Consider the following 12,667-nt stretch of genomic DNA (forward strand, 5'->3'; position numbering starts at 1 on the left):
ATGAAGAAGTTCTTCCCGCCGGCCGTCAACGCAAGGCGATGAAAGGATGTGTTGAACTTCGAGCAAATGAAGAATGAGACCCTGAGCACCGGCTGGGTGCAATTTAGAAGATTGGTGAAAAACTGCTCGCATATCGGGATACCCGATTGCGTTTTGATGGAGACCTTTTATAACGGCCTAAATAGATCGACGCAGGCTATTGTTGACACCTCTATGGCAGGAGGTTTTATGTACAAAACGTATACTAAGGCTAAAGTCATCCTTGACCGCATATCGCAGAACATGGATGACTGGGTTGATGATGGCTATGGAGGCCGAGGCACCGAACGAAGAAAGAACGAAATTGCCATTGTCCCTACAGAGACAATGACCACACTGGCTGCTCAGATGGCCGTGGTGACCTTCATCCTTCAATCGATGGCAATCAATCAAGGAGCCATCCCCCAACAATCAGCCCAACCTGCTACGCTGGCTCAAGTGGCCGCGATAAGTTATGTTAATTGTGGAGGGGCTCATGTAGCAGAAATGTGCCCATCAAATCTCCAGCAAGTATGCGCCATCCAAAACAACCCTTTCAGCAACACCTACAATCCTGGCTGGAGGAGCCATCCTAACTTCGGTTGGGCTAATCCTAACCAAGGGGGGCCAATCAACCATCAGAGTGGCAGTCAAGGAAATCCTCCTTTTCACCATAACTCGAACCACGAGCAACCAAGGCAATCGCATAACCAACAACCCTCATCTTCAAACACCTCTAGAAGCTCATTGGTGACCCGTCTGAAACAATATATGGACAAAAATGACGCAGTAATGCAAGCACAGGCGTCTTCAATTCGAAACTTGGAGATCCAAGTGGGCCAGTTGGCATCTGAGCTGAGAAATAGAGTACCAGGAATGTTGCCCAGCAACTCAGAAGCCCTGGGATCCAATGGAAAGAAGCAATGTCCATAGAACATTAGGCAGGCAAGCTAGACCGCCTGCAGAGATGTGGAATGCGCTCATTCAAAGAAACGCATCTTCTGGTCCATATCTCACATCTATATTTAATGCTTTCTTTAAATTCCTGTCTTATTGAATTCCTGAATTTTGTCTTTACTCCTTCATTTCATTCGTTTCTTGACTTTATGAATTTAATTCTTCATTTATTTCCTTTGCATTTATTTTTGTACTGTCTTTAATTCTTTTAACTTTTTTGTAATTAATGCGTTAGTCCTTAATTGATGAATGATTGAGAAATAAAGAGAAATTTATTGCCGCAAGTCTTAGCAACTTGGGTTGATAAAAAATAAAATAAAATAAATAAAATGAAACAATCAACATCTAGTATGCAAGGCGATAATGGATGCATCTTGAACCAAGCAAGATATGCTTTGCATTCATCCAACTCAAATGCATTGAAACCGAGGGGTGTGTTGTGCGCGTATATGTCCTTTGTCCGTCCTTGGTTAAATAAACTATGTTGAGGTAGTGTTGCGCTTGTAGCAATACCATGCGCCCGATCCTCCAGAAATGTGTTTAGTTAAGGGGTGTGTTGTGGGGATGCATGCATTGTTGCCCGTCCTTTACAGAGATGTAGTTGCATTGGTAAATACATTGTGTTAATCTTTACCTTGCGTCCATTCGAATAAAACATTAAAGAAAATTCTTTTTTGTCATTTTGAGGAGTCTAATCGTTTCGTATCCCAAAGCAATGAGGACTCTGCAGACGAAAGGACGTTTTTCTAAAATTCATAAATGAGGAAAGTTCGAGCGATGGGCCTTTTAAGTGTCTTGAGACCTGTCACCACGAAAACCGCGTTGGGCCCACTACGACCCAATCTATAAATAGGAACCCTTCCCCGTCCGTGAACTCTTTACCTCATTTTGCAAACTAAAAACCCTAGTGCCCAGCATACGAATCTTTCTTCTTCCTAAAACCCTAGCGATTTTTCCAGTCCTCCTTAACTTATCATCCATGGCTGACCAAGCTTCCCAACACTCTGCTTCACCCTCAATCCTTTCCTATGGCCAAATCGCCATGTGAGAGGCAACATTCCTTGCTGCCAGTCGCAGATTTGCTACCCAACCCCACACCATCCCGACAATCGTCGGTAGAACCCGAAGAAACCCCTTAGCCGTCAAACCTCCTTAGTTCAAGAAGGGGCAAAACACTGAGAGCACACCAGTTCCAACTCTTGCCATCTCAACTGAGAGTGAGAAGAAGAGAAGCGATTATACGAAGGTGTTTGGTAACATTCTGAGCAAGCTAGAGCAAGGAGGGGGATTACCCGAGGTAGGGGTTGTAAACCAACCATTGTCTACGGAGAAAGTGGCGGTGGTGGTGAATGAAAAGGTGGTGGTGTCGGAGGTAGTCGTGAACGAAGAAGAGTTAGGAAGAGGCACTTTGGCCTTAGAGACTTCTGAGGTATCTGCCAATGCAGAAACCTATGACGGAACCTCCAAAGTTGCGGTGGAGGAGATTGTGGTGGCTGAAGTTACGATGGATGAGGTTGTAGTGGAGACACAACCAGAAGTAGTTGAAAAGAAAAAGAAGAAGAAGAAAAGAAAATGGAGAAAGGCTGGAGAGGCGGAGTCTTTTCATCATCACAAGGAGAAAAAGAATGAAGAAAGGAATGATGATGATGAAGATGAGAAAGAGAAGAAGGAGAGGAAGAAGAAAGAAAAGGAAGAAAGAAGAATGCGTTGGCGTGAAGAAAGGCGCATAAGAAAAGAAGAAGAAAAGAAGCAGAGGGCTATGAGCCCAGAAAAGGATGGAGAATCAACCTCTGTAAGGGAGGACAGAGGGAAAGCAGCGTAATCAATGGAGCCGGCGCAACCTGAAACAACGCAAATGGTTACGACGGAGGAAGGCGAAGAAGGAAAAGATACCCTCCTGATGCGGCGTCGCAGGGAGAATGCGTCGCAAGGGTCTACTGTTGACTCTCAAAGATTAATCATCGCATTAGAAGAATAGGAAAGAAGGAGAAAAGAAGAGAAGGAGAAACAGGAGAAAATGGAGCGCACAAAGCTCATCATGGCAGAAGGAAATCGCAGAGGAAGACTGCAAGATGAGGAAATGCATAGTAATAATGAGCTCTCAAGGCTCAAAGGGAGAAGAAGGCACGAGGAGGAACAGTGTTTGTTGTTGACCTCTGAGCAGTTTGTAGAAGAGTTCGAGAGAGAAGAAAGAGAAAAAGAGGAAGAAGAGAAAAAGAAGAAGGAAGAAGAGGAGAGAAGATTGGAAGAAGAGAAGGAGAAGAAGCGCGAAGCTAACAGAAGAAGGAGGGTAAAGAACTTGTGGAACGTGAGAAGGAGGAACAACACAGAGAGCAGAGAAGAAGCAAAGGCAAGCAGCCCGCCTTACATTGGCAAAAGAAAAGGGCAAAGCAATCGTAGAAAGTATCGAGCCCACATTGGCAAGGAAGCGTCCATCGAAGAAAAAAAAAGAATGATGACATGTTGATACAGATGGGCTTCTATCCTCTGCCAACGCCACTACGTGACCTCATCACAAGTGTGATTATGGAACATGGCTGGGAGACATTTTTCCAATGCCCAGCCATTATTGTGTCGCTAGTAGTGAGAGACTTCTATAGAGGGTGTCTACATGGAACCAGGGATGTGGTGACCTTCAAAGGAGAAACGATGTCTTTCAGCACAAAGGACATCAATGAGATATACCAAATGAAGGATAACCCGGAAGCATTGGGGAACAAATTTATTGATGATCGCACGGAGCAGCAGATGGAAGATGCGTTGAGAGTATTAGCGCAATCAGGCACGAAATGGTCGGTTTCACTCAAGGGCATCCGCACCCTGGCATCTAAGTCTTTGCTTCTCGAGGGATGGCTTTAGGTCTACTTTGTCAAGAAGCGGCTTATCCCAACCACACATGACAAGACTATATCAAGGGATCGAGTCATGGCACATATTGTATTGTGTGCAGCATATCGATTGACGTAGGGCGACTGATCGTAAGACAGCTCAGAGCGCTAGTGGGGTATATTTGAGGACAATACTTCTTTCTGTGGACTGTTTCAAGTCTGTGCCTGTCAATGGGCGTAGGCGTTGATGGAAAGCCTATGCCTGAATTCTGCAGCCTCATCAACATAAAGATCTTGAGGTTGCTCCTCAAAGACTCCCCACATTTCCCTGAGCTAAAGAGGCCCGCAATCGACCTTAATGCATCATAAGGACTAAAGCCTAAGAGACCACACAGAGAAGACAAGGGAAAAGAAAAGGTCCAAGAGTCAACAACGCATGATCCAGAACTTTCGACTCTTTGCCCTTGGTAATTCGCCCTTCAAGCCCTCCAAGCCCTCCAAGCCCACCCGCACAACCTTCTTCTCCACTCCATGAACACTTTACCAATCTTCTTCTCGTTCCCAATTCTTCAACTGTTCACCCAGTAGCCCTCACTTTACCCTCAGCCTCATCACCGCAACCTTCCAATCCACCGCCGCAAGTTGATGACCCACACGATTTGAGTGAAGGCACCTCTGCCCAACCCCTAAACGATGCTGGCGAGACATCGCAGGTAAGACCCTCCATAACCTCCCTGGCTACTGAGTTAGCAGAAATGCAGTCACTTCTGACCCAACAACAACAACTTCTTTACCAACAGCAGCAACTCTTCAACCAACAACAAGCCTACTTCGACCAGCGGTTTGATGCAGTCATGGAGCAAGTTGATAATATTCAGCGAAGTGTTGCCATATCAAGGGAGGCGTTGATCAACATACATCGCAACACTCATACGATCAACCGCCACCAAAGACAACTTGTGGAGCGCAACCATGAATACTTTAATTTTCTCACAGTATACCTTCATGGTCCATTGGTGCCCCCGCATCTCAGGAAACACTTGCTTTTCGAAGAGATTTCCTTTTGCATCACCGTGAAACCCTCCTCTAGACCCTCCAACTCCTCAGCAATAATCCTGACATTCTATTTTTTTATGCGACCATTCTATACTTTTATTCAATTCATTATTTAATGAAATTCTTTGATTCTTTGTATAGGCAACAATTTTGTATTGCGTTAATTTTTAATTATTTGTATACTTTGTTAATATTCAATATAAATGAGTACATATTCACTCCTTTTTGCCTGTGCCTTTTTCTTTTGACAATATTTGCGATGTTCTTAATCCTTTACTTTTGCGTTATTCATTGCGGTGCTATGATGTATAATATATTTATACTTATAAACATTTCCCATACTTTGTAAATTCTGACTAACACTTAGTTAATTCTTAGTTTAGCAGTACTTTACCTTTTATCTTTCAAATTTCTGCTCAAACCTTCTTTTTCAAATTTTTATTCTAAGTGTTTATCTAGTCCATCCAAACAACACAATGAGGACCTTGCTCATCTTTAAATTTGGTGATAGAGAAGGTATGAGCAGATAAGATCAAGAAAATGCGTTCATTTCTAGAAAAAAATATTTCAAAAAAAAAAAAAATTATACAAAACTCCAATGTCAGCGCAAGGGAAAATCTAAAAAATAATCCCAACCTGATAAGAGTTTAGTTGTGAAAGGAGTCTGCTCGTAGTTGGATGTTCGTATGACACCCATAGGAACAAGCCAAAACGAAGGTGGGTTTCCAAGAGCAATGCAGTATGAAAGGAAAAAAAATCTATAAAAGAGTGTAAGAGACAACTCCTCTGAATATCATGAGTTAAAGTTGAAATTGGCACACAACCGTAGTTGGATGTTTGCATGACACCCGTGGAAACAAACCAAAACGAAGGGTGTAACAATGACCAACAGTCTCTAATAAATGACACAAAGTTTGACCATCACATATAGACATATCAAGTTGTTTTGACAAAGAAGAGATAAACATTCTATTTTAAAAACTAGAAAAGCATCTTTGAGTAGAATTTTGTTATATAGAAGAATAAAGTAGGGCTTTGTTCAAAATTAGCAAGGATAGAAGGAAATTGCATTGTTAAGAAGTGTGCTTAAGTGTAACATTCAGAGCAACCAATCGATACAAAAGTATAGGAGAGAAATTTAGCATTATTGCCTTAGTAGAAGATATGCTTGAGGACAAGCATATATCTAAATTTGGGGGTGTGATAACTTGTAGAAATACAAGTTATTTATGCTGTCTTATTCAGATATTGCGGCCAAAAGAGAGTAAATATGCATCGATTGTATGAAAATTAGCTCAGAAATATAATAAATATAAATTAAAGCAATTACACCCACTAACATCATCAAGATGGTAGAAGAGGATATTTCTACTACTGTTTTGCAGGAAACTAAGTCACCGCTTGCGATCAAGGCTCAACGAGAGACGAAACAACGCATCTCTGTCACATTACGCCCGTCAATCAACAATGAAGAGACCTTAATGCAATGACGACGCAATGCGACAGTCGATAATAAAACAACATCGCAGTGAGCAACTGATCGAAAGATGCAGCTGAGCAATGCAAATGCGGAGGATTGTGACACGTGTACAACTAACCGTTGTGCAGATTTGACGGTCTGATTGCATAACAGAAGGAATATTTATTCCACCATCTTCGGAATTTCCATAACAATAAGTGGGGTTCACAAGCCAGGAGTCAAAGCTTTTCACCTATAAATACCCCCATAGAATTCAGAGAAGATATACTTGATACGGGGATAATTGATACGAGGGCTAATTGATGCTAGATTGAGAGAAAGGTTGAGCTGAGTACTGATCGGAAGAAATTCGGGAAGAGAAGAGACAAGGCCGAGAGGTGAGTCTCAGTGCGATTCTACCAGATCCCCGCCGTGAAGCTCTGTGCTTAGATCCCTACTACTGGTTGAGCAAACCTGAGAGGGAAGCTCATCCTTCCGCACGATCCATCCATGCCGGTAAGTAAATCTCCATCCAGATCGGCGCCAAGACGTTGGTGTTTATTTTTATTTGTTTCTAACTCTATTCATCAACTATATTTCATTCTCTTAATATCTTCATTCACAAATCATGTATCCGATGTTAAATAGTTTTATTGAATGTCTTGATCACTTTCATTTCCACTTTTCTGTCTATTTTCGTTCCTCCATTAATTGTTTTCTCCATGAAGTTTTCTTAATACCTTGCTAATTAATATGGATTAAATGAGTAACTTAATTTGTGTTATAGAGATAAATGTGTTTAGCTAAGGTATGCTAGATGACATCTTCACCTGTGAGAGCAGAAGTGAAGATGTTATTCTGATCTGCCGAGAGAAGTTAGAAGAATGCGTTAACTAAAGCAAGTAGTACTTCCAGAGATGGAAGCAACCTTGCATTCATTACGTTCGTCCTTGTTTCACCACAGAGATGTGGGAATGCGGCCGATCATCGAGAGGTGGACGCCAAGGGAAAAATGGAACAGTATTTATATCTTTAACGCAATTAAGGAACTTGTGCTGTTTTTATTAATTATCTTTTCTCTTTCTGATTCGCACATAAGACTTGTCACCGCATTACACGATCTTTGCATAATCGTCACAGCCGACCTTGACCTCAGTATCTTGTATCATGAAACCTGTATTTTGTATCATCTTAGCTTAGATTTACTTTATCGCAATTTATTTTATTAATGCATTTTTACCGCTTTACTTTACTTTATCTCATGTTTAAATACTTGTACAAACAACCTTTATTAATTTGAAAAACCCCTGGTTGCATATATCACAAACATAATGCAATAATCTCAAACAGTCCCTATGTTCAACCTTGGATCACACCGATAAACTTGCGGTGAAATTATACTTGGTTTCAACGTAAGGAAACTTGTGACAACGGACAACATACTACAAGAACATTAGTTAACAACATATATCTAGAAGTAGTATCACATATCATAGCTTAAATTTTATGTTGACAAGTTTATGGCGCCGTTGCCAGGGATCATAAACTTGCGTTATATTCATCCATGCGTTGTGTGACATAAGATAAATTTTATGTTGACAACAACTTTCTTCTTTTTTTGGCTGCAATATCTGAATAAGGAAGTATAAATAACTTGTATTTCTATAAGTTATCAATCTCTCTCTTTGCTTTCGTTGGCCCTTCATTTGCGTCAGATTGACGAGGTTGCGATGCGTCCGAGCCAACTTCCTTTCTTCATCATCTTCTTCTTTTTCTTCCAATTCAGCTTCAAACATCATCGCATAGGGCTTCACTTCATCGATTTCAAGTGATGAGTTGGTTGGGTCAGGATGCATCACTTGTTCTTCTTCTTGGTCCTGATTTAAACTTGCGAAGATTGCTCCAAAGACTTCTTGCTCGTCTCTCCGAGACAATTCCACGAGTTCGTCGATGTTTCGCTCTGACGTAGGACTATCAGAGCTGGGCCTTGGTGGAGTGATTGGTGGGGTGCCGGATGGGGTATGCAGCGACCCTGGAGATGAAATGATAATTGGTGAATGCGGTAGAAGGGGTTGGCTGGCTCCTTATGCTTCAATCGAATAAATTGTGGCTAAGGGTTGGATAGATAATGGTGGAGGTGGATGCACTGCGGGCGATGGTGTGTTGTGGAGATGAGCGGGGATAGGGTCATGCGTCGCACCCACTAGAGTAATATTTGGAATGAACGGTGGTGGGGCGGGCTTGGTGTAGGGTTTCTTAGCAGCCGCAGAGGAAGAAGGCGCTGCTGCCTCAGTTTTGTGGGAGTTTTGGGTTTAGGCTTTGCGATGGTTTTGGGTTTTTGGTGGGTTTTAGAGGAAGGGTTTGTGGTGGTTTTAATGGATTTCGATCGAGATGGTCGCTGGTAAGTAGAGGGAGGCCTACCATGCGAAAGCTTGGTCAGAACGGGGGTTTTTGAAGTTCGGTGAGGGTTTAGAGGGGGTGACATTGAAGCAGACGAAGATGAGAAGGAGCTTACCGGCGATATGCCTCTGTAACTCATCAATTGGTTTTGGCTGTCGGATGCTGAAGACATTCCTGCCGAAGGATGACCGGAGTAATAGGCTTGATCGAGCGGCAGTGAAGGATTCGGGCACTAGTTTTTTTTTTCGAAGAATGCTTTAAAGACGATGGAAAAAGAGAGATGATCGAAGCTGTGCGTTTTATAGGTCTGAGGAGAGAGAGTGGTGATGTCAGGCGGCGCCTGACATTCGCATTTATTAAGAAGACGAAAGGACATGCCTAGGGCTTCCAAACAATCGAGTGTTTTGTGTTTTCGAGATGCATCCTTTCGGTTTGGGTCATGCATTGGCTTAAGTCCAATGCGTCAGTTACATTCCCATCCTAAGCTTCATCTAATTGTACACAACTTTTTATTTTTTCTATTTTTTAAAACAAATAAATCTCTTAACTAAGAAAGCAATAACATTCATCAATCAACTTAAAACGCAAAGACAAGCAAAAAATCAGAGTAAACTCAAATGCAGTGATAAAATACATAATGCAAAAGGAATGAAGATAGAAGAAGCGTCCCTGGAATATGTGTCGATGTGAACGCAGGGATGCTTCGATGCTAGCCTTAGTTGGCTTCATGTAATTGATAACAGGTAGAAATACACGTTATCATAGTGCTAAATCCTTAAATAATGTTGTATTGCGTTGATGAAATATGTTAAATTGCGTCCATTAAGCATAAATTCTATAATATTGCGGTCGCATGCGTCCAATGCATTAGAGCAGTTGATCTTTATATTTTTATGCATGCAAAGAATGCGATCATAGGAATACGGTTGTCGAGCACAACTTCACCGCAAGACTTTGCGTTGATCGTGCTTGTAAACATTCACCCAAGAAGAATCACCGCAAAATGGTGGGCACATCCGAACGAAAGGAAAATTAAGATCGATGGGACAGAAAGCTGACGACAATCAGATCCAAATTAAGTTGACAACCAATAATGGTCACAAAGTACATCCAGCTTTATCGGTGACAATTATCTGATGCATCAGTCAGGAATTAAAGCTGTCCCATCTGTACAACTAGGAGAGAGAAGCCGCTTTTCACGTTTGATGCCCTATAAATACCAAGTGCATTCTTCAGAGAAAAGGTTAAGCAATCGATTACCTCATCACCACTACAAGTTCATACCTCTGTTCATAGTTTTCTTTTCCATTTTACGGTGGAGCAATATAAGAATGGTGATGTCGGAGATTGTTCAAGGCAGCTCAAGAGAGAACCTTGGGGCGTAAGAGCAGAGAGTGAGTTGACTCTAGCGAAAGTGAGAATATCTTTAGAGCACAAGTAGAAATAGTGTAACGCCTGGCAGCAAGAAATTGCTCCAGGCTCTTTATAGTACTTGCATTGTTATTCTGTACTTCATCTTATATCTATTCAACGGAAGTTCTATTTCTACATCTGCTCACTCTCTTAATACGCATGAGTAGCCAAACTAGTTGAATGGGTTGAGAGGAACTAAGCTAACATGATCTAGGAAGTTCATTGCTTGCGAGTGTCTTGTTCAATGTTGTGCAAAACACCCCTTTAGAGTTACTCGAGAGAGAATCTAAAGAAAGAACCTAATATCTCGAGAGAGCTAGGTTAGAATCTGGACTCGAAAGAGTAAGAGTAGGCTTACATAAACAAGAGATAGGGACCTAGAGATAAGCTCTGTTTGTCAACTTGCATCGCATGCATCCTAGGAATAGGAATGATATTATGTGGTCGCATATTTGTGTGAATGTCATGTTGTCATCACATAAATAGAGATAGAGGTTTATGTGTAAACCCTGTAGACTTATCGCATATTTATCGCATGCGTTCTAGGCTTAGAAGCCATGGCATTCACACCGAGAGGTGGTTTACTATTGTATGCATGTTGCATGATCACAAGGCATGAACGCATCCTAGGGAGTGTTAGCCGAAACCCTTCTCAACCCGTTCACCGCATACTCATTGTATTTCCTGTTTACCAACTCTTTTTGAATTCTGCCGCATTCGTTATTATTTTCATTAACACAACAAAAACTCAACACTTATTTATTCAACTGGTTACCGCAAGTTTTCATAAAAATCTCCAACGCAACTATTTTCACAAGTCCCTATGTTCGACCCTGAACTTACCAGGAAACTCAGAGAAATTCACACTTGGATTCATCTGGGGAAACTTGAATGCACAACGCAATCCACCAGCACATATCATCCATAATTTCCACTTCATAAAATTCAAGCATTAAGCTTTTGGCGCCGTTGCCGGGGACTTCGGCAAAATAGTTGTTAACGATAATTTTTGTGATTTCTTTGCAGAACTCTCAATCTCTGGCGAACTATGACCCGAAGATTGAGAGAACATTTCGAAGGAGACTAAGAGACCGCCAATAGCAACCACAATCCGATAATGAAGAGATGACGAAGCTGCCTAGGAATGAAGCACCAAACAACAACAATGTCATGACAAATTCGATTCTGTGGGCAAATGATCGCAATAGGCCCATTAGGGATTATGCATCGCCAAACCTCTATGATTTCTCTCCGGGAATCATGAGGCTTGCCTTAGACGGAAGTAGATTTGAAATGAAACCAGTGATGTTGCAGATGATCCAGGCTGCAGGTCAACTCGGAGGAAGGCGTGGCGAGGATCCGCAAGCCCATCTCTGAAGTTTTATTGAAATTTGCAATACTTTTGTGTTCCCGAACATCTCTGCTGAAGAAGTTCGACTAACGTTGTTCCCATTTTCTCTCTGTGATCAGGCTAGGAAATCGGCTTATTCGCTCGAACCAGGAGAGATCACTTCTTGGGAGCAAGTGGTGGAGAAGTTTATGAAGAAGTATTTTCCACCTATCGAAAACGCAAGACGAAGAAAACTTATTACTAATTTTGAAAAAGATATGAACGAATCGCTCAGTGATGCTTGGGCGAGGTTTAAAAAGGTTGGTCCGGGATTGTCCGTATAATGGACTACTAGATTGCCTTCAAATGAAAATTTTCTATCATGATTTGAATCCTGCTTTGTAGACCGCTGCCAATACGACCGCAGCTGGTGGTCTGCTTGACAAGACTTATGATAAGGCAAAGAATATCCTAAACCATATCTCCAAGAATCATGAAGACTGAAGGGAGAGCGACCAGAGATTAAGACTCAAGGATTCTAACGTAAATGACGGTGCTATTGTCTCATTGCAAAACCAAATGACCGCATTGATGAATTTGATTCAAGGAATGACGATCAGCAGCCCAACACCGCAAGGTGGGCAAATTATAAGTCAAAACACTGCAAGGTGTGCGACTTGCGATGATGGGCATGCGATGGAAGATTGCCCGCAAAATCCACAGTCTATATATTTTGTAAAGAATAACCCCTGTTCAAATACTTACAACCCTGGGTGGAAAAATCACCCAAATTTTGCTTGGAAGAATCAACAACAAAATTTTCAATCTGTGGCGCAAAAAGAAAGGCCACCGGGATTCTTTCAACGCAGTAACAGTCAACAGAGCAACCAAGCAAGTAGCTCACAACAACCACCGCAATCTTCTTCTCTAGAAAGCCTATTGAAGCAATACATAGAGAAAAACGAGACAGTGCTTCAAAGTCAGGCTACGTCCATCCATAACCTTGAATTGCAAATGGGCCAGATTCCAAATGAGCTCAAAAGTAGACCGCAAGGGGCGTTGCCAAGTTCAACCGAGCTTCCATGCAACCTAAGGGGATCAGGTAAGAAGCAATGTCAGGTTGCAACATTGCGCAGTGGAAAGACCGTGGAGGGAGGAAGAAAGGACCAGAGTAGAACAACTTTAAACGCAGCTGAGCCTGAGATT

The sequence above is a fragment of the Benincasa hispida genome, chromosome 3 (assembly GCF_027475165.1).
Source record: "Benincasa hispida cultivar pf3 chromosome 3, pf3_genome.v1.1, whole genome shotgun sequence".
NCBI lineage: Eukaryota > Viridiplantae > Streptophyta > Magnoliopsida > Cucurbitales > Cucurbitaceae > Benincasa > Benincasa hispida.